The following is a 22,705-nucleotide window of genomic DNA, read 5'->3' as shown; positions in this document are numbered from 1 at the left end:
GCACAGGCAGCGTCCGCAGCACCCCGGAGCCCCTCTCAGCCCTGCCGACTGCAGAGGCGCCTCCCGGATTTCCGGGTCCCAACCCCGGGCTGGGAGCGACCGGCGCGGCGGGAAGCGAGCCTCCAGGCCCGGCCCACTCCCGCCACCCCCTTACCGGTGAGGTGACCGACCCCCTCGCCGTGCCCGCGGCGCCGCTGTGGCAAGAGGTATCCGCTGCTACTCTGGGCCACCCAGAGCTTCAGGGTTCTTCACCGGCACCTCCTTGGGCTTGAGCCACATCGCCGGCCATCCGGCTGCACTGTGGGGAGCCTCTTCACATCGCCGGGCCCCAGCAGCACCCGGCCCAGTTCCCTCAGCAGGAGGCGGCGGCAGCTGTAGCGCGGGAACCGCCCACCCGCAGGTGCACAGCGCTCGGAGTTCCGGGAGCGCGGTGGGAGGAGCTCACCCCGCGCACCCCGCGCAGCCGCGCACCGCCCCGCCCCCATCCTGCCCAGCCTCGCGGCCGCCCACCCGAAACCGCTTCCACCCCGCGGACTCCCGCTGCACCTTGTGGGGGCGGGTTTCTGCATCCCAGCGGCCCACTCAGGGTTCCCAAATGGAGGAAGGAGGTCCCATCCCGCTGCCAGGTCCCCTTCCTCCCATGCCCGCACAGATCGCGGGGAGCGCCTGGGCAGCAGTGTGGCTCCAACCCCTGAGTGGTGGCTCCTGGGAAAGAGCTCAGGGTGGCGGGAGCCACCCTCACAGACCTCATTCCAAGAGGTGGAGGAAGGACCTGGGGAAGAGACCTCTTGCTCTCCAAGCTGCGGGTTGACCAGCCCACAGCCCTTTATCTCAGGAAGGACAGAATACACTAATGGAAACCAGTAAAGCAAGAGTTTTTGGGTTTTAAAGAACATTTTGGAGCGCTCCCAAAAATAGCATGAAAAATAAAAACAATTATGTTCGGACTTGTTAGCACACTTTCTTAAAGATTTATTTTAACTCACACATCATACTTTTCCATATTTGTGGGGCACTGGATGGGATTCCACTACATTTATACGATGGGTAATGAGCCTCTCAGGATAACTGGCATATCCATCACCTCAAACATCATTTCTTTGAAGGCACATTTGGGAAGCTCTCCCAAGTGAACCACCTGAGCTGCAGGAAAGGCGCTGGTGAACATCAGCTCATATTCCTGAATGTGCTTCTGATGCAATCCATACACATTCACCAATACTTTCAATATTATTCAGTTTTGTCTGTCAAATATTCAATAGGAAAGACGCATGGAAAGACAGGAATTTGAAAATTAGTTGGGAGGGGATGGGAAGAGGAGCATGGGGTAGTACAGCCTGACTCCTCTCTTCCCACCCCCCAGGCTCCTGCCCATGTCTCCCATTACTCCAGTCTGACAGAAGCTCATGGGAGGTCAGGATGCTCCAGGATGCAGTTTTCAGAGGTCAGCCTTCCAGCACAGAGCAAGGTGGAGAGTGTTGGAGAGGGTAGCTGGAGCAGGGGATGGAGAGCATCCAACACAGGTGCTGACAGCTTCCTGTTGTCACTCCTTTGCGAGGGCTCACCACCCCTTGATGGTATAATTGCATTTTGTCCCCCAAAATCCATGTGTGGAAGTCCGAAACCACAGTTCCTCGGAATGTGACCTAATGGAAAGAGTCATTACAGATGTAATTAGTTGACAATGAGGTTATTAGGGTGGGTTTTAATTCCGTATGATAGGGGTTCTCACAAAAAGGGGACATTTGAACAGCCAGCCCTACAGAGAGAATACCACGTGCAGCTACGAAATATGGCCAAGAGGTGCCAGAAGCTAAGAGAAAGGCCTGTAGCAGTTCTTGCCTAGCACACTCACAAGGAACCAACCTGGATCTCAGACATCCAGCCTGTTCCAATGCTGCTTCTGTGTTGAAACCTCCCGGTTTGTGGGACATTGATCGGGCTGTCCTAGCAAAAGAATACAGATGCTTCCTGAATCCTGCTAACAGCTGATCAGCAGCACATCAGTTCCAACATTCAGAGAAAGATTCTGTTTGCTGCCTGGCGCTGGCTGATAGCAAGAGGGACCACAGTTCCTCAATATGGTGTTCTGGCTGGTTTTTGCATGTGTCTGTGCCCGTGTAGGGAACAGAAGGAATGCTAGTAGCCCATGCCATTTCGCAGCAGCAGGAGGACCCTGTTAGCACTGATGGCAGGAGGAGCGGTGGATGGAGGACGAGGCCTCAGGGTCCCTGCTGCTGTTCAGCGTGATCTCTGTGGCAACAGTGAACATCACATAAGATTGTGGAGTTAGATGGCTGTTCCCGTGTGCTGTGGAAGTGTTACGGAGAAACAAGTGAACATGAACTATTAATTCTCATGTGAAGCTCACCAAATGGCAAAATTCAAAGAATCCCTTGTCTTCATTAATGGCAGGACACACAATATCTTCTTCAGATCCTACAGAAAATGGTTGCAAAGGGGACATGCTGAACCTCAGCAGTTCCTCTGCAAAGATGGGGACCCTGATGGGGAAGAAGTAGGACCTTAGATTTGTGAAGAGACCATTTGGTCAGATGCAGACAAAGGTGGACTGCCAAATCTCAGCTTTCTTTGCCTACAAGGTGGCTTCTTCTTGCCAGTGGAGGAAATTTCCCTTTTTTACTGGAAACCCTCATGCGGCTTCATCAGGGACTCTGCGTGAATGCCTGTTCTCCAGACCTTCCCCAGATGCACCTCACTGACTCCAGGAGCAGCATAAGAGAACTCCCAGCAGAGCCCAGCAGCAGGATTGAAGGTAGCCAGGGGATGGGGAAGTAGAAATAGATCATATCCTGAGCCACTTGGGTCTTGCCCACATATGTATATTGGGAATCAGCTGAAGATCAGGTAGGGGAGTGAATTCTAGGGTGTTCCACCAAGAAGGGTGAAGTGTAAGATTGGATTTAGCGATATTTACAAATGTGCATACACTCACCTGGGATCCATGATTCAATATATTACATATTGGAGTGGTAAAAATATTTTGAAAAATGTGGTATGAATATACTGTGAATACACTAAAAACCACTCAACACTTTAAACTCTACTTGGAGAAAGCTGATAGTTTTAGAAATGTTTATTGTCCATAGCAATACCTTGGGCCCATATAGATACCCCTGTTATGATTAGAAGATTAATATTCTTGAATTACTATGATTGTATATGTAAAATTTATGTATATTATAAAACAATGTTACAGAAATGAAATAACTATTACAATAAGTTTCTTCTAATGTTCATATTTATGCCTATATATCTATTCATCATATTCTCCTTTGAATTCATCTGAACATATTACTGGTTTCCTTATCAACAAAGAACTTGAGAAAATCTCTCACCCATGTTAGTTTCTTTGTTTTTTTGTTTTTTTTTTTTTTTTTCTTTTTTTTTTTTTTTTTTTTTTTTTTTTTTTCTGCTGGGGATCAAATTCAGGGCCTTGTGCTTACAAGGCAAGCACTCTACTGACTGAACTTATCTCCCCAGTCCCCATGTTTGCTTTGTATTTAATGACAGCCATACTTTCAACCCTTTGAAAATCATACCTAAACAGTTATAAGGGGCACAGGGTTAGCAGGATGCTGAAATTTTTTCATAGCAGTTGGCAGATGGAAAAAGGAGAGAGAAGTCTAAAGGAAAGGACCTTCAAGATACTTTCCCCCTCCTGCCCTAGACACAAATGCTCCATTGAACTTATACCCTGTGGCAAGAAAAGATGATAGTCCCTCAGCCTGGAGCCCTTGGTGATGAACATTTGGAGAGGCAGGCATGGTTAGGACACATCTGTCCCTGTGGCCATTTGAGAACCATCACAGGGGCAAGGGACACAGCATGCTGACTTTATGGTGGTGAGCTGTCAGAGATGAAAGCACACCACTGTTCAAAACTTCACAACCATGGCACATGCTTGCAATCACATCTATTCAGGAGGCTGAAGCTGGAGTATCATACAGGCCATCCTCAGCAACTCAGTGAGACCCTATCTCAAAATAAAAATTAAAAAGTGTTGGTGAATGTAACCCAGTGGTAAAGAACTGGTCTAACATGTGCAAGGGCCTGGGTTCAATCCTCAGCACCACAGAAGAAAACAAAACAAAACCAGAACTTTATAACCACCATGGGTTTCTGGGACCATGAACTGGGCTGGTGAGGACTAGCTGAAATGTCCATGGGTTTGGTGAGAATCCTCAAAAATCTCTTTTCAGAGGATCTCAAAGGCTCCAAACACAAAGTAATGATAAAGAGATGGAAACGTGCTCCTCATGGTGGCTCCTGCCCACAATCACAGTGACTCAGGAAGTTCAGGCAGGAGGATCACAAGTTTGAGGCTATCCTTAGCAACATAGTGAGACACTGTCTCAAAAAGGAATAAAAAGGGTTGGGGGCTGGGGATATAGTTCAGTTGGTAGAGTACTTGCCTCCCAAGGACAAAGTACTGGGTTCAATTCCCAGCTCTGCAATAAAAGATGGTTGAGGATGTGGCTCATCAGCTAAGGGTCTCTGGGTTCAATCCTTGTGCCAGAAAAAAGAAAAAAAGAAAAAAAAAGATGGTAGCATTTATTACCTCAATTTGATACATACCTACCGTATACCTATATTAAAATATCATATCCCATAAATATGTACAATTATTACTTGTTCATTAAAATTGATTTAAAATGTTTAAGGAGATTTGATCATTACAAACTGTGTACGTGCATCAAATTATAATACTCTACCCTATACATTTGTACAGTGAAAATATGTTTACAAATAAATAAGAAAAAATACTAATTATGAAAATGAAGGGGGAAAGTGTGTTTCTCATAGAAAGGAGGTACAGTGCACTACAATGCTATCTGTGTGATGTTGCTTGTACTCAAGAGTGGCACTGGGTTGGGACCCCTCTCCTGGACCCACAACCCTGGCTCAGGTCCCCACTGTCAGCCGGGCCTGCCCATTTCAGTCCTCTCTGCACATCATCTCCTGCCCCTTGCCCTTCTTCACATTGACAAAGCAGGAAAAATGAAAAGGAGCTAGAAATGGGTGAGAAAAACTGAGTATTCTGGGAATGGTAGACCAAAGGCAAGAAGGAAATTGTAAGACCCTTCCAATTTCTGTTCCTAAGTAAAGCTCTTCAGTTCTTACTAAAACTGTCACTTGTCTTATCTGCAGACTTTCAGCTTCCATTCATTTCAAGTGAGTTACTAAGTGAAGTTGTTTTCAGTTTTCCATTGATTTAACTTCTTTTTTTTTGTTTTGTTTTGTGTTGAGCCAGGCCTCACTAAATTCTGAGGCTGGATTTGGACTTGGGATCCTCCTTCATCAATCTCCCAATTTGCTGCGATTACAGGTGTGCACCACTGGGCCCAGCATGATTTAACATTTTTAAACTTTACAGTAATGTATGCTTTAGAAAAGACTGATTTTCTTTACAAAACAACTTTCAAAGTCTCCTGTTGGTTTGACTTTTGCTCACATTTCCAGTTTTACTACTTCTCCAAATCCTCACTTTGTGTTTCCCCTTATGTACTAAGTGCTCTGAAGGGAAGCCCAGGTCCCAGGGTATGGGTTCTCTTCCTGTCCCTGTCTCTACAGTCATGTGCCCCAGGGAAGGCACTTTACCACGAAGTCACCCCTGTATTCTCATATTCTGTCACCGTGCATTTCATGCCGTGGGCACCACATCAGTCACAAGCAGCCCAGGAGTAGGCTGACAAGTTTTTCAGGATTAGTAAAGCCAAGAATCATTCACTGAGTGCATTGAACAGGCTGGCACTGTGAGACATTTCTAGGACTGAGAAAAGAATCAATCCTGGTTCCTGGAATCCCATGTTACTAGGGGAATATTCCCCAAAGGCAGAAGAACTATGCACCGAGCACAGTACTTGTTGTATTTTCAAAAGACATCTCATTTTCTTGGTGATAAACTTGGAAGGAAATCAAAATTGTTCCCATTTTATAAATGAGAAAACTCAGGCACCTTAGAAATGTTGAGTTAGCTAGCCAATAACTCATATGGGGCAGCAGAACAGCTTTTGCTGCTGAGCTCTTCTGAGTCCCAAACCGAAATTTTTCCATGGACACATGCTTTAAGTTGATTTCAGTCTATTCATGGAAACAGACTAGAATCACAGTTACTTCTCATAGCATTACTTCCCATAAAGTTGAGGGTCACCACCACCACCACCAACAACAACAACATCGTCTGGAGTCAAACAACATGGACTTCAAAAAGACTGAATTTAAAATTCTGCTTTCCCTGGTCCCCACTTGTGCAACCACAAGCAAGTCTCTGAATCTCCAATCATTTCAGTTTCCTCATGATATGTGTGTCTCAGTGAGACATAGGAGGCTTTAAGAGGTAACCTAGGTCCCATAGGTGCTAGTGACTTGTCCTGTGTACATCTAGTACATAATAGCTGTTATACTCACCTCTGGGTAATACCAGTGGTAAACCTGGTTATGCCTGTGACATGTCTCCCTCCAGCCGGCAATTCTGAAATAACATTGGTATCATGAGGACTGAAGGACTTGCCCTTGGCATCCTCCCAAGCCCAGGAAGAGAAAAGCACCCAGGAAAGGAGGACAGTGAGCCATAAATGATGACCTAGTGTGCTTTGGATGTGAGGAGTCCATCAAAATCATTGGGGACATGTAAGATCTGGACAGTAGTTAAGTCCTCATGGTGGATAGCAACAGCATGGTGGGAGCACACATAAGAGGGAGCAATCATACTGTGAAGCAGGCCGGGGATGCAGCTCTGTGGTACAGCACTTGCCTAATGCATGCAAGGTCTGGGTTCCATCCCCAGTTCCACATAACAAATGAAACCCATAGGCTGAGTCACTGAGAAAGGAAAACAGAGGAAGCAGGAGGGACTGAGCTTCACTTTCAGAATAATGCTCTCTCATAACTAAATTAGGGTACTAGGAGATCTAACTTAATGCCCTCCCAGGAGAATCACAAGTGACCTAAGTTCTAAAGGTTAGAGTAATAATATTTCTAGGGTGGATTCCTAAATTTTGAGGAAGAGGAGTTTTCATTTTTATAACTGATTTGCAATGGGGAAGGGAAGCAGGGATAGGAGGGTGAGAGAGGTCAGATAGATCTTGCTCCTGAAGGCTTTCTGGTTTCCTGTTTTTCAAAGTACTCAGCATACTAACACAGCTTACTTTGGGATTCGTTTTCTAAGCCCTAACATTCATAATGAAAGACTATATGGGAACTTTTCAAAACAGAAAAGAGAATTATCCAAAAGACCCACCTCTTTCCCCACATAGGGACTCTCTGCTGCCTCCCAAATGGACCTAACAACAGGCCTTGCTGGGTTTCTCCCCTGGGTGGATTACCATTGTGTCATGTTCTTCTATCCAATAACATTCCAACACACCTGTCGATGCTCATTGAACCTAAGGGTAAAAATGGGTTTTTGGATCTTTAGATGAAGACTTCTGTGTAATACAAAACTTTAAGTAAAATTTGTCATGCATTTGTTTTTGTTCACCTGTCTTTTGTTATTGAAATGTCAGTCATGAACCTTATAAAGCATCAGGATGGATCACAACTTCCTGACTCTGTATAGAATGTGTACATGATTGACCACTTAGCAGAAGTGGAGAAGCATTATGGTTTGGCTGTGAGGTGTCCCCCAAAAGTTCACATGTGAGACAATGCAAGAAAGTTCAGGGGAGAAATGATTGGGTTGTAAGAGTCTTAACTATCAGTGATTTAATCCCCTGACAGGGATTAGCTGAGTGGTAACTGAAGTGGTAGGGTATGGTTGCAGGAGGTGGGAATTGGGGTGTGGTTTTGGTTATATATTTGTATTTGGCGAGTGGAGTCTCATTCTGCTTGGACTGGTTCTCTCTGCCATACTCTTCTGACATGATGTTCTACCTCAGTTAGAGTCTTGAGAAATGGAGCTGACCTTGTATGGACTAAGACTTCTGAAACCCTCAAATAAACTTTTCATCCTCTACAATAGCTCTGGCCACATCCTTTAGTTGCTGTAGTGCAAACACTGACTAAAAAAGAGGTCTTCCCCAAAAGATGAAATGAATATACAGCATTTATTATAATAATAATATATTGTTATTATTAGTAGTAGTAATAATATAGCTTCTGGAGTTACACTAAGTTTTAACTCTAGTTCTGTTTTCAAGCCTTGTGACTTTAAGCAAGCTACACTACCTCTCTAAATTTAATTGTCCCACTCTGCCTAGATTTTTTTCTAATAATTATACTCAATCAAATAATTCACTTAGAGCTCATAGCACAGTGCCTGGAAAACATTACATGCTCAAGAAATATTATTTTTTAAATCAAGTGTGGTGAAACACACCTGTAATCCCAGCAACTCAGAGGAGTCTGAGGCTTCCGAGGTACCAGCTGACATGGGTAACTCAGTGATAAAAATGACTAGGTCTATAGCTGAGTAGTAGACTTCCCATGGTTGCATCTCTAGGACTACACACAAAAATGTTATATGTTTCATCAAAACCAAGATGCTCTTATCAGATTTTGCTAGTCTCAATAGTATCCCTCTCTTTCCTTTTTCTATTCTCAACTCCATTTTGTTACTTACCTAACCTCAGAACTGTGGTTTGTTCTTCCAATGTGCCTCAACTGGCAGGCCAATCAGAATCACTTGTGATTATTCATCTCAAACACTAAAATTCAGTAGGACTTAGAAGGATGTGTTTTAAGCCCTGAAAGAAAATAGCTGTTGACCAAAATTGCTACATTTAGCGAAGCTATCTTCAGATTTGAACATGAAATAAAACTTTCCAAGATAAGCAGAAACTGAAAGAATTCATGAATGATACTGAAGAAATAGTACACACAGAAGAAATCAAAACCAAACTCCAGAGCTCACAAATGGACAAATCTCAATTGAAGGGTAGCTAAGCAAATGAGAAACAGGACCAAGTTAAACATAATCAAAATGCCACAAATTAATAATCTTCTCTCTTTAATCATAAATATAAATGTTATCAATCCTTCAGTTAAGAGACATAGGTTGACAAAATGGATTAAAGAATAAGAGCCAACTATATTTTGTTTGCACAAAATTACCTCACAGGCATGAACATCATAAGGCTCAAATTGAAAGAATGGAAATTGATACTCCCATCAAATGGAGTCCCCAAAAAGCAGAAATAGCTACTCGGGGAGCCTCCAAAGAAGCAGAAATACTGATTCTCATATCCAGAAGAGAGGACTTCAAGCCAAAATTAATTACAAGAGACAAAGAAGGTCACTTCATGAAGATAAAGGGAAGAATCCAACAAGGAGATATAACAATAGTAAATATTTATGCCCAAAATGTTGGTGTATTTAAACACCTAAAGCAGACACTATGCAACCTAAATAAGACTCTGACCTCATTACAGTATCGGGTGATTTCAACACAGTCCTGCTTTAATAGATAGGTCATTCAGACAGAAACTCAGAAAAGACCCCTCAGATTCAAAAATTATTACTCATATGGACTGAACAGACATCTATGAAATATTTTATCCAGCAACAGCTGAATTCACTTTCTTCTCAGATGCTCATGGAAACCGCTCCAAAAACAAATATATTTTAGGCTACAAAGTAACTCTTAGTAAATACAGAAGAACTGATACAATTTCTAGCATTCCATCAGATAATGCAATGAAATTAGAGATCAACATCCCCCCAAAATACAGAAACTATAAAAACAATGAAGATTGAACAATTTACTTTGAATAATGAATGGGAAATGGAGGAAATCAGTGGAAAAAAATTTAAAATTAGAGTCAAACAGTAATAGTGATGTAACATTCAAGAACTTCTAGAACCCAAGGAAGGTGGTTCTAAGAGGAAAATTTATATCTGTGAGTGCGAACATAAAAAATCTGAAGATCTCATTAAGGATCTCAAGGTTCAAGGAAAACAACAACAAACCAATTAAAAACCCAGTAGAATGATGTAATTAAAACAGAGCCCAAAATCAATGAAATAGAGAATTTAAAAAAATATAAAGAAATAAATGAAATACAGAGTTGTTTCTCTGCACAGATGAGCAACCGCATTTAAGAAAGAAGAGATGAAAAAGAAGAAATCACCACAGACATCACAGGAATCCAGAGAATCATTAGCGACTACTTTGAAAATTTATACTCTAGTAAGTGGGAAATCCTAGAAGTAAATACATTTGTAAACATATATATCCTGCCAAAATTTAATGAAGAGGACATAGAAAAACCTAAACAGACCAGTAATTAGTAATGAGATAGAAGCAGAAATAGAAGCCTAACAAAGAAAAACCCAGGACTAGATGGATTTTCTGTTAAATTCTTCCAGGACACATCAAGGAATGAAAACTATAGATCAATATCCTGATGGAATTAGATGTCAAAATTCTCAATAAAAGAGTAGCAAACATATTCAATGACATATGAAGAAGATTGAATATCATGACCAAATTGCTTTCATTCTGAGGATGTAAGGATGGTTTATCATATAAATATCCAGAAATACATGACAGAGGATTAGTATTCAGAGTATATAAAGAACTCCAAAATTTACCACCAAATAACTAAATAAACCAATCAATAAATGAGCAAATCAGATACTTCTCAAAATTAGAAATATAAATGGCCTATATATATATATAAATATATAATTATATATATAATTGTAATTATAATTATATATATATATAATTATGTACATATAAGCTCAATATCTTTAGCAATTAATTTGATTAGATTTGGTTTGCCATTTGCAAATGAAAACCACACTGAGATTTCATCAAGCATACCAACAAAAATAAATGCTGGAGAGGATGTGGAGGAAATGAACCCTTCTATCCTGTTGATGCAAATGTTAATTAGTATAATTGCTGTGGAAATCAGTGGGATTTACTCAAAAGACTAAGAATGAAACCATTATGTGACCTAGCTAAAGGACCCCTTGGTTATTTATTCTAAGAAATTAAAGTCAGCATACTGTGTCATTACACACATGCCAAGTTTATAGAAGCACAGTTCATGATATCCAAATCATGGAATTAGCTGATGTATCTATCAATGATAAGTAGATAAAGAAAATGTGGTGTATATACACAGTGGAGTTTTATTTAGCAGAAGAATGAAATTGTGTCACTTGCAGGAAAATGAATAGAAGTTGAAAGCCTTGTTAAAGTAAACCAGACTCAGGGAATAAAGGGTCATATGTTTTGTCTCATATGTAGAAGTTAGAGAGAAAAAAAAAGGAAATGAAAAATACAGGGGCAGGGGATCTCAAGAGAGAGGAAGGAAGACTAGTCGAATAGAAGTCAGGGCCCAGGGAAAGGGATAGGGGAGGGAAAAGGGAAATACCTGGGAGCAATATTGACCAAATTACATTGTTATATCATGTGCATGTAAGAGTATGTAACAAAGAATGCCACTAAAATTTATAATTATAATCCACCAATAAAAATAGAGGAAGCCAAACTCACAAAGTTGAGGGCAAAAAGAAAACCAAGATTACCCTCAATGACAAAGCTGACTCAATGGCCATGCTGGACACTCATTCCTTTATCATTTTCTAGGCCCACGTTGTGAAACTATCAAGTTGCACAGAATCCTCCATGTCCCCTGCTTTTCAGTTAATAAGACTTTTTAAAACTTATGCTGTCGAGCAGATGACTGTCTTCTATTTTCAGAGGGAAACTTGCTGCCTCTTTGTAGCCTTTTCATTTCTCATTTATTGACTCTCCAAATCACGTCCAGTGGGGACTAGGAAGTCTGGTGCAATCCTACTGTCTGTCCGAAGTTGAGGTGGACCTTAGTGGGACTTGCTGGAAACTGTCCTATGTACCTCTTTTCCTAAGTGGATCCACTCTTTCTCTTGGGGGTTGTCCCCATTTTCTCTTACTCTATCACTTCTAAAACACTTCTTTCTTTCACTAAGTCTTCTGTTGCCTGGAATCCTCTCAAGCAAGAACATAAGATTCTGTCTCCACCTGCTGGTCTCCTGCACAACACCAGCTGTGCATGCATGCAAGCTGAGCAGATTCTGGCTGCAAGGGAATATTGTAGATGTTCCAGGTCAGGAAGAAAGAAGTACACAACACAGGCATAGCAACATGGTGTCAGGTTGTTCCTGCCTAGAGAGCCAAAGTCTGCCCAATACTCGGGGCTGAATGAGGGGTGGAATGTGAGGCAGAGGGGATTTGAGTGGCATTTGTCAAGAGTTGAGGGTTTGAGACTTTATCCTATTCATAAGTTAAGCAAGATTGCCATCGTCTCTTGGATGCTAGTAGAAGACATCAGATTTTGAGACAAAAAAATTTTTAATTCATAAACATAGCAGCAATCATGGTAATAGTATATCCCTTCTAGAGACATATGCTTCTCCCAAACTGAACCAGGAGGACATACACAATTTAAACAGATCAATATCAAGCATTGAAATAGAAGAAGCCATTAAAAACCTACCATCCAAGAAAAGCCCATGAAAAGACGGTTTCTCAGCCAAGTTCTACAAGACCGTCAAAGAAGAACTCATTCCAATACTTCTCAAAGTATTCCAGGAAATAGAAAAGAGGGTACCCTACCGAACTCATTCTATGAAGTTAATATCACCCTCATACCCAAACCAGGAAAAGACACATCAAGGAAAGAAAATTTTAGACCAATATCCTTGATGAATATAGATACAAAGATCCTTAACAAAACATTGGTAAACCGTATCCAAAAACATATTAAGAAAATCATGCACCACAATCAAGTGGGGTTCATCCCTGGAATGCAAGGATGGTTTAACATCCTTAAATAAATAAACATAATCCTTCATGTCAATAGACTTAAGGATAAGAATCATATGGTTATTTCAATTGATGCAGAAAAAGTGTTTGACAAAATACAACACCGCTTCATGCTCAAAACACTAGAAAATATAGGGATAGTAGGAACATACCTGAACATTGTAAAGGTTATTTATGCTAAACCCATGGCCAATATCATTCTTAATGGAGAAAAACTGAAACCATTCCCTTTAAAATTGGGAACAAGACAGGGATTTTCTCTTTCACCAATTCTATTCAACATTGTCCTTGAAACTCTAGCCAGAACAATTAGACAGACTAAAGAAAATAAAGGGATACAAATACGAAAAGAGAAACTTAAGTTGTCACTATTTGCTGATGACATGATTCTATATTTAGAGGATCCAAAAAACTCCTCCAGAAAACTTCTAGACTTCATCAGTGAATTCAGCAAAATAGCAGGCTATAAAACAACACGCATAAATCTAAAGCATTTTTATACACAAGTGATGAAACAGCTGAAAGGGAAATGAGGAAAACAACTCCATTTGCAATAGCCTCAAAAAAAAAAAAAAAAAAAACTTCAGAATCAATCTAACCAAAGAGGTAAAAGATCTCTACAATGAAAAGTACAAAACATTGAAGAAAGAAATTGAGGAAGACCTTAGAAGATGGAAAGATCTCCCATGTTCTTGGTTATGGCAGAATTAATATTGTCAAAATGACCATACTACCAAAAGTGCTATACAGATTCAATGCAATTCCAATTAAAATCCCAATGATGTACCTTACAGAAATAGAGAAAGCAATCATGAAATTCATCTGGAAGAATAAGAAAGCCAGAATAGCTAAAGCAATCCTTAGCAAGAAGAATGAAACAGGGGTATCACAATACCAGGACTTCAACTATACTACAAAGCAATAGTAACAAAATCGGCATGGTATTGGCACCAAAATAGACAGGAAGATCAATGGTACAAAATAGAGGACATGGACACAAACCCAAATAAATACAATTTTCTCATACTAGACAAAGGGGCCAAAAATATGCAATGCAGAAAATATAGTCTCTTCAACAAATGGAACTGGGAATACTAGAAATCCATATGCAACAGAATGAAACTAAACCCCTATCTCTCACCCTGCACAAACCTCAACTCACAATGGATCAAGGACCTTGAAATCAGACCAGAGACCCTGCATCTTTTAGAAGGAAAAGTAGGACCAAATCTTCACCTTGTTGGCTTAGGATCAGACTTCCTTAACAGGACTCCCATAGCACAAGAAATAAAAGCAAGAATCAACAACTGGGATTGATTCAAACAAAATAGCTTTCTCTCAGCAAAGGAAATTATCGGCAATGTGAAAAGAGAGCCTACAGAGTGGGAGAATATCTTTGCCACTAATACTTCAGAAGGAGGACTAATTTCCAGAATCTATAAAGAACTCAAAAAACTCTACACCAAGAATACAAATAACCCAATCAACAAATGGACTAAGGAAATGAACAGATGCTTCATTTCCAAGAAAACTTGGAATGGACCCAGCATTTGACCTAGCTATCCCACTCCTTGGCCTATACACAAAGGACTTAAAATGAGCATACTACAGAGATGCAGACACATCAATGTTCATAGCTGCTCAATTCACAATAGCCAGACTGTGGAATCAACCTAGATGTCCTTCAATGAACAAAGAAGATCTACAAGCAATCAACAAACATATGAAAAAATGTTCACCATCTTTAGTAATAAGAGAAATGCAAATCAAAACTACACTAAGATTCCATCTCACCCCAATTAGAATGGTGATTATCAAGAATACAAGCAGCAACAGGTGTTGGAGAGGATGTGGGGGAAAAGGTACACTCATACATTGCTGGTGGGGCTCCAAATTAGTGCAGCCACTCTGGAAAGCAGTGTGGAGATTCCTTAGATAACTTGGAATGGACCTACCATTTGACCAGCTATCCCACTCCTCGGCCTATACCCAAAGGACTTAAAATCAGCACACTACAGAGATACAGTCACATCAATGTTCAAAGCTGCTCAATTCACAATAGCCAGACTGTGGAACCAACCTAGATGCCCTTCTACTGATGAATGGATAAGGTAACTGTGGTATATATATACAATGTACTATTACTCAGCTATAAAGAATAATAAAATTATGACTTTTGCAGGCAAATAATGAAATTGGACAATATCATGTTAAATGAGATAAGCCAATCTCAAAAATCCAAAAGACGAATGATCTCACTGATAAACAGATGATGACACATAATGGGGGGGTGGGAGGAGGGCAAGAATGGAGGAAGGCGGGACTTTATAGAGGAAAAAGAGAGGTGGGAGGGGTGGGGGGAAGAAAAAAATAACAGAATGAATTAAACATCATTACTCTATGTAAATATATGAATATGCAAATTGTATGCTGTTACTCTGTGTACAAAGAGAAATAACATGTAGCTCAATTGTTTAGAATAAAAATAAATAAAAAAAAAGAATACAAGCAATAATAGGTGTTGGAGAGGATGTGGGGGAAAAGGTCCACTCATACATTGCTGGTGGGGCTGCAAATTAGTGCAGCCACTCTGGAAAGCAGTGTGGAGATTCCTTAGGTAACTTGGAATGGACCCAGCATTTGACCTAGCTATCCCACTCCTTGGCCTATACACAAAGGACTTAAAATGAGCATACTACAGAGATACAGCCACATCAATGTTCATAGTTGCTCAATTCACAATAGCCAGACTGTGGAATCAACCTAGATGTCCCTCAATTGATGAATGGATAAAGAATCTGTGGTATATATATACAATGGAATATTACTCAGCCATAAAGAAGAATAAATTATGGTATTTGTAGGAAAATGGATGAAATTGGAGAATATCATGCTAAGTGAGATAATCCAATCTCAAAAAACCATAGGACAAATGATATCGCTAATAAGCGAATGATGACACATAATGTGGGGTGGAAGGGGCAAGAATGAAGGAAGGAGGGACTATATAGAGGGGAAAAGAGGGGGGAGGAGTGGTGGGGAAGGAAAAAATATAAGAATGAATCAAACATCATTACCATATGTAAATGTATGATTACACAAATGGTATGCTGTTACTCCATGTACAAACAGAAACAACATGTATACCATTTGTTTACAAGAAAAATAAATTAAAATAATAAAAAATTTAAAAAAAGAAAATGTGGTGTATAAGAGCAATGAAGTTTTTTCCAGCCAAAAAGAAAAATGACACTGTCTTAGATGAATCTAGAGACCATTATATAAACAGAAATAAGCCAAACTTAGAAGGTCAAGGGTCATATGTTTACTCTCATATGTGTAAGCTAAAGAGGAAAAAGGAAAAGAAAGTGTGTGTGTAGCAGGGTGGACTCCTGAAAATCAAAGGAAGATCAGCAGAAGAAAGAGATCAGGTTGTGGACGGAGAGTGGAAGGGCAGAGAGAAGGGGAGTGATACTTGTTACGTTATGTGCATGTTCAAATATGTAACAACAAATGCCCTCATTATGTGTAACTATAATGTGCCAATGAGAGAGTATGCTCAGTTTATGTATGAACTCTCAAAATGTATAAATGCTCTCTACTGTCATGTACAACAAATCAGAACAGATAAAAAAAAGAGTATATCCCTAAAAGCCAATTCCATGAACAATGTGAAGCTTAATTCTTTTTTTTTTTTTTCTTTTTTAATTGGTATCAGGGATTAAACCCAGGGGTACTTAACCACCTGGGTTAACCACAGGGGTTAACCCAGGGGTACTTAACCACCTGTTTTTTATTTACAGATACAGTCTCACTAAGTTGCTCAGGGCCTCACCAACTTGCTAAGGTTGTCCATGAACTCATGATCCTCCCTGCCTCAGTATCCCAAGTCACTGGGAATAAAGCTGTGCACCACAATGCCTGGTGTAAATCTAACTCTTAGTTGTAGTGTGTGTACAAACAGGACACTGAGCTTAAATATCCCCAGCTTTTTTGAAAAAGTATTTTTTAGTCATCAATGGGCCTTTATTTTATGTATTTATGTGCAGTGATGAGAATCAAACCCAGTGCCTCATGCAAGCTAGGCAAGCACTCTACTGCTGAGCCGCAACTCCAGCCCACAGATTTTTATATTGGTCATTAAGCATGCCTGCTGCTTTCTTATGTGAGACATTATCCTTTGAAGTTGCCCATAACACATTCTTTAAAAAAAAAAAAAAAACTCTAGAACAAAAGCAGATTTATTTTATGAGGTGTAGAACGAAGAGACACATGGAATATTACCTCACAGCAATATATAGGAAATAACCTATAAAATTTGTAAGGTCTGAGTATGTATCCTATTTCCCCTCCTTTCCCTGAGGAAGAGTTTGTTTCACTTACCTTTGACTCTCCCAACAATAGTTAAAGGTAATCTGTGAACTGTGAACACTTCACACACACACACTACACACACACACACACACACACACACACACACACACACACACACACACACACACACTCCTACCTCCCTGCCTCAAAGCTTATTTAATTTAGGCTACACATAAAAAAGTAAGCTAGATAATAGGCGGCTCTGGGAAGGGTAGGCCCAGATCTGTGCTGTATCCTAGAATATTGAACAGTACCTGGCACCTAGTAGGACATCAAAATATATCTGTTCTATGCATATATGAACATAAATACCTGATTTCCCTATAGAGAACTGTGTTCAGTTGGATGCACCATTTAAAAGTGAGATTTCCAATCTGTGAAACTAGAAAAAGGCCTGAAGGCTGACAGTTCAGGAAAATGTCATATGAGAAATAGTTAAGATACAAAATGTTTGTGGCTTCCCTGGTGTTATGGTTTAGCTAGCAAGTTCATGTGTGAGACAGGGCAAGTTATGAGAGCCTTAACCTAACTAGTGCATCAATCCACTGAGAGGGATTAACTGGCTGGTAACTGTAGGCAGGTAGGGTGTGACTGGAGGAGGTGGCTCCCTGGGAGTTTGCCCTTAGGGTTTATATTCTGTCTGGCTGAGGGGAGTCTCTCTCTCTCTCTCTCTCTCTCTCTCTCTCTCTCTCTCTCTCTCTCTCTCTCTCTCTCTCTTTCCCTCCTCCATATCCTTCTGTGGTAATATTCTCCACTCTGATGAGTTGTTCAAAAATCAACTCAAATAGGCTATTAATTGCCTTTCTCATCTCGTGGTCTGTGCACCTTGCTCAAGCAGCTGGTCACTAATAGCAGCCTCCCACATAGAGATCATCTCCACTCAGCTGCAGCCTGAGTAAGGATCAGGATAATCACTTTGGCAGTTTCTTAATAAAACCAAACATATACCCATCATTGAAACAAACAAATCTCACTCCTAGCTAATTATCCTAGAGAAATAAGAACTTAGGCTCACACAAAAGCCTACACATGAATGTTCAGATGGCTGTCTTCGTAATCACCCCAAAATGGAAACAAATTCCCAAGTCCTTCAACTGTTAAATGGGAAAACAAATGGTGATGCATTCATACGAGTACCAGGCAGCAATAAAAAGGAACAAATTACTGATAAGTGTAATATCTTGAATAAATCCTATAGGCACTGTGCTGAGTGAAAGAAAATAATCTCAAGAGTTTACATGCTGTTTTTATTAATGTCTGTTCAAAACTATTGTAAAGAAGAATAAATCATGTTTGCCAAGGATTATGCAACAGGCATACTGCTAAAATGCTGGATTGTGGTGGAGTTTGGGCAATAACAACTTTTTCTGTAACCTTATTGTGCTGCTAATTGCATGCATCTCAATGTACATTGGAATTCAAAGAACTGTAAGCCAAAAGGAAAATTCATCTGCAGTAGATCAACTGGGGAAAAAAAGGTGAAGAGGACAATAGTTGTCAAAAGTGTTAATTTTATAAAAGACCAAAAAAGGCTGTGGAAATATTCAGGTAAAGGAGCCTGAAGAGACATGACTAATGCAAAGGGGAAAACCCACAGTGAAGGGAAACAACGACATAATGTCCTTTATATGAACAGATAGAAATATAGCCCTGACATTTCAGTTTAACCTTTCTCAAAACCTGGAAAATGTTGACTAGTGATCTTGACTTCTGTTCTGATTATCCTTTTTTACATTAATTAGTTGATTCCATTAAGTATCCATGTATATAAAATTATGTCCTCTCATATTAAACACAATGTATTTGTGGACATAAGTCAGAAGAAATTTCTCTTTTCCTTTAAGACTGTTGAATACTTCATGCCAAACCATTTATCCACTCTTTTTAAGACTATTTACTATCGTAAAAGTATGAAAAATTTTGGTGGCTCTTAGTTTTCTAAATAATCATTTGAGATTATTTTTCTAATCCCACAGGAAAGTTCACACAGTGCAGAATGTCCAGCTTTGTGAACATTTTTTCAAACAGTCTCACTATTGAGAGATCTTTGTTTTGCAAGTTGGAAAACTCTTCTTCCCACAACGTTCTATACAATGACCAAGTAACAGGAAATCCCACTGCTAATTGACTCACTTACCAAAAGGAATTTATTGACTCACTGATCATAGATGGACATGGACTGCACCTTCACGCCTCTGTGGTGGTCTTTTCCCTGCCTTATTTCTCTTACAATTTTGTCTTCAGTCTGTCTTCTACTGTAGTGGCAAATGTGTGCTAGTGCAATCAGAGCTGCTGTGTTTCTTCAATCATATCCAAAGGGCAAAAAACATTATGTCTAAATCAAAACATTAAAAGAAGTCCTGCACCTCACTGTCTGTATACCTTACAGCATGTGTTATCCCTGAACCAACAACAGCCAAACACACACTGTAGAAGACAAAAGATGATATCAGGGAGGGCACCATCATATCTCTCTGCAGGAATAAACCTTTCTCTTAGTTGACACTTCCTTTTCCTGGAAAAGGAATCAGCTCCCATTTATTTGATCCCTACTCTGTGCTGCTTCTTTGCATCCTTTGAGCCATTTCAAACTACAGGGAACTGAGTTATCTTTCCTGGTTCCCTTAGTTGATAGGAATGTAAGGGAAACATCAGGGGAAGGTCAGGGTGACAGCCAAGCCTTGAGCAGTAGAGCAGGCTGGCTTCTGGGGAACTGGAGGCCCACCAGGGTACAGCAGCAGCTCTGACTGCTCCAAGGCCAATCTCATGGTGTGCCTGGGGAGTGAGGGTCCTGGCTGTTTCTTGGTGCAGGTTCTCTAGGTGCTTAGTGCCAGCACCCTGGCATAGTGTCTGTTTTCTACCACATGCTTGTCAGTACAGGGCCGCGGCTGGGCAGTGCTACCCAGAGAGACGTGCCTGCTTGAGGGAAGGTCCCACCTCCGACCTGAGGCTGGGGCTGAGCTGACAACATGTGCCCAAGAAAGCCCTCCCAGCACCTGACTGTGCCACATGCCTTGGATGAGAATGAATTTGACAGCTCTAAGGAATGTGAAGAAGCATGTGTTAAAGAAATGAGGATCTAGGAAATGTCAGTCCTAGATTACGACAGTGTGTGTAAGAGGTTATGCTTGCTTTTTCCCTAATAACGAATATTTTTGATTTGAAATTGCATTTGCTAATTTTGAAATATGGATCAAAGTATGGTGTTTGGTCCACTTCAAGGTTTATTCAATAGAATAACAGATTTTTTTTTTTTTCGCGCCATTGTGGAAATGTGAGAGCAAGTGGGTGACATCTTTCAGCTGGATATATTGGCCAATGAAGACCTCACATGTGTACCAAGAAGTCAGTGATTCTATTGCAGAGAACTCCATGGAAAAGTACAGGTATTGTGTTGAAAATATTCATCTTGGTTAAAAATGAGGTACTTTAAATAGTATATTGTCCTTTTTTTGTTGCTTTCCAGTGACTCCAGATGCATCTTGGTCACTGTGGTGGAATCTCACTACTTTACATTCTGTTTACCTCTGTCTTGTTTTGTGTGTCTGTGTGTTTTAAATTTCATATGTCTAAATTGCAGTTACCTTTATGCTGAGAGAATAAAATCAGGGAGACATATTTTTAATTTTTTTGTAAAATTAAGCATTTTCCCCTCTTCAAATAGATTGTAGATTGTTTAAAGTGTTGTCTCTAGCGGAGTCGAGTTGAAATGTTAGAAAGTTGTATGCCCAAAGACATTAGAGCCCTGCATTAGAGTAATAAAAGAATGCCATTCCTGGAAATCAGAAGTGTATACATTTTCCTGAATTGGTTGATTCTCTATTGCATTTTCAGTTCTTTCTTTCTTTCTTTCTTTCTTTCTTTCTTTCTTTCTTTCTTTCTTTCTTTCTTTCTGTCTTTCTTTCTTTCTTTCTTTCTTTCTTTCTTTCTTTCTTTCTTTCTAACCTAGAGGAAATAGATGATAGTGGTTTATACTAGTGTAACTGGGTAATCTATTTTTGGGGCTGGGGTGCATACCACGAATTGAACTCAGAGTCACTCAATCAGTGAGCCCCATCTCCAGGCCTGGTTTGTACTTTATTTAGAGATAGTTTCTCACTGAGTTGCTCAGCTCTTCGCTTTTGCTGAGGCTGGCTTAAAACTTGCAATCCTCCAGCCTCAGCCTTCTAAACCACTGGGATTACAGGCGAGGGTCAGCATGCCTGGTTGTGGATAAGCTCTTGAACAAAAGAAGATTAGAAAACATTTTCCTGTGATAGAGGAATAAAGTAGACCATGATTCCAGTAGGACGTGATGCATACTTTACCATGGATTCTGCTTCCCAACATCCAATGTGGTGTAATGGATACCTTTTTCTAGCACCTTGTCATCTAATTTCTTTCCAATCAGTTCTGCCATATTTCTGCCACCTTCTGAATTTCATTCTCTGCACTCTATGATAAGAGTCAAGAGAAAAGTGAAGATGTGATATAAATTGGTGAGTGTGGAAAGAATATAGAAATGAATTAATGACACTCATTGGTAATGTCTCATGTGTTAGGAAAACAGAGCACTTATCTCACAAATGGTCAACTTTCTATTTCTCTTTTGATACAGGGAATTGAAAACAGAGGGGCCTTTACCACTAAGCATATCTCCAGCTCCCCGCCCCCCTTTTTTTTGAGACAGGGTGTCAAATTGCTTAGAGACTTGCTAAGTTTTTGAGGTTGACGTGGAACTTGTGCCTCATTTTTAACATGTCATTGGATGTTATTTTGTTTTTATTAATTGGGAGCAAGTAAGCACCTTTTCTTCTTAGTATGTAAGCATTACGCAGGTAGGGTCATTGAAATGTTCACCAGACATTGCTGTACAGTGCCCGGTGAATGTTTCTCTATGAAATTTTGTCCAATGCTCTGTCTAGAAGTCCTGCTCTGGCCAGGGCATCTAGGTCAGCTCTGCATCTAAGGGGGAGATCCCTTTGACTGACTCAAAGGAGGTTGTTATGTGTTTCTGACTTTGATAGAAATGTCCACATACCACGGAAGTAATCAGGAGGCAGGGGGAGATTTTCATATCTCACAAGACACCCCTGGTTAGAGAGTCTGGAGCCCAGCTTGATGTGGTGTTGAGGTGATGTGTGGGGGTTAGTTCCACCATAACCCCTACTGGGTCCTCAGAGAGACGCACAACTGTGTGACACAACATGGCTCTCGAAATCTCCTGAGGAAAGGGAAAGTAGGAAGACTCAGCCTGAGCACTGTGTCTGTAGTGGGCTTCTGCTCTAAACCATGAATATCAAATGTGCTTAATTTCACCGGGCTCCCAGAATGAGAATCAAAATAAGTAGTGTCACATGTGAGCCATGATGTGTGAACTATCATCAAGGTACATTTTAGATGTGATCACAGCAAGAGTTTGAAAGGTGTTAGGGAGTCAGAGTTTAGGTTTCCTATTGTAATAAAAGTCTCTTCTTGGTACTCATAGTGAGTTGCATATATTCCTAAATACATATCCTCTCTCTGACACTGCTCTGGTGCACAAGGGAAGGTGGACATTAACTGCAAATA

At 40.4% G+C, this 22,705-nt stretch overlaps 1 protein-coding gene and 1 long non-coding RNA gene across 4 annotated transcripts in view; one reads left to right on the top strand and one right to left on the bottom strand.

Moving 5' to 3' along the window:
- LOC306652349 (uncharacterized protein) overlaps positions 1–22,705 on the top strand; it is a 50,444-nt gene that overhangs the window by 6,590 nt on the left and 21,149 nt on the right. The window contains exon 1 of one of the 3 annotated variants that reach the window (XR_013761360.1): positions 20,421–20,541. The exons of 1 other annotated variant lie outside the window; for it this stretch is intronic. The gene's annotated coding sequence lies outside the window, so the exon portion shown is untranslated. Of the gene's footprint in view, positions 1–20,420; positions 20,580–22,705 lie in introns of those variants that run through there. One more of the 3 variants, XR_013761361.1, reaches the window with a different exon arrangement.
- On the bottom strand, positions 952–1,985 carry LOC306652332. The gene is made up of 2 exons (XR_013761356.1): positions 1,867–1,985; positions 952–1,646 (listed from the first exon to the last, which is right to left on the bottom strand). It is a non-coding gene; the product is annotated as an uncharacterized lncRNA (long non-coding RNA).

This window comes from Sciurus vulgaris (assembly GCF_902686455.1).
Source record: "Sciurus vulgaris genome assembly, contig: HiC_scaffold_178_arrow_ctg1, whole genome shotgun sequence".
Taxonomy (NCBI): Eukaryota; Metazoa; Chordata; class Mammalia; order Rodentia; family Sciuridae; genus Sciurus; species Sciurus vulgaris.
The sequence above is the reverse complement of the archived record's forward strand: the minus strand, read 5'-3'. Positions and strand labels throughout refer to the sequence as shown.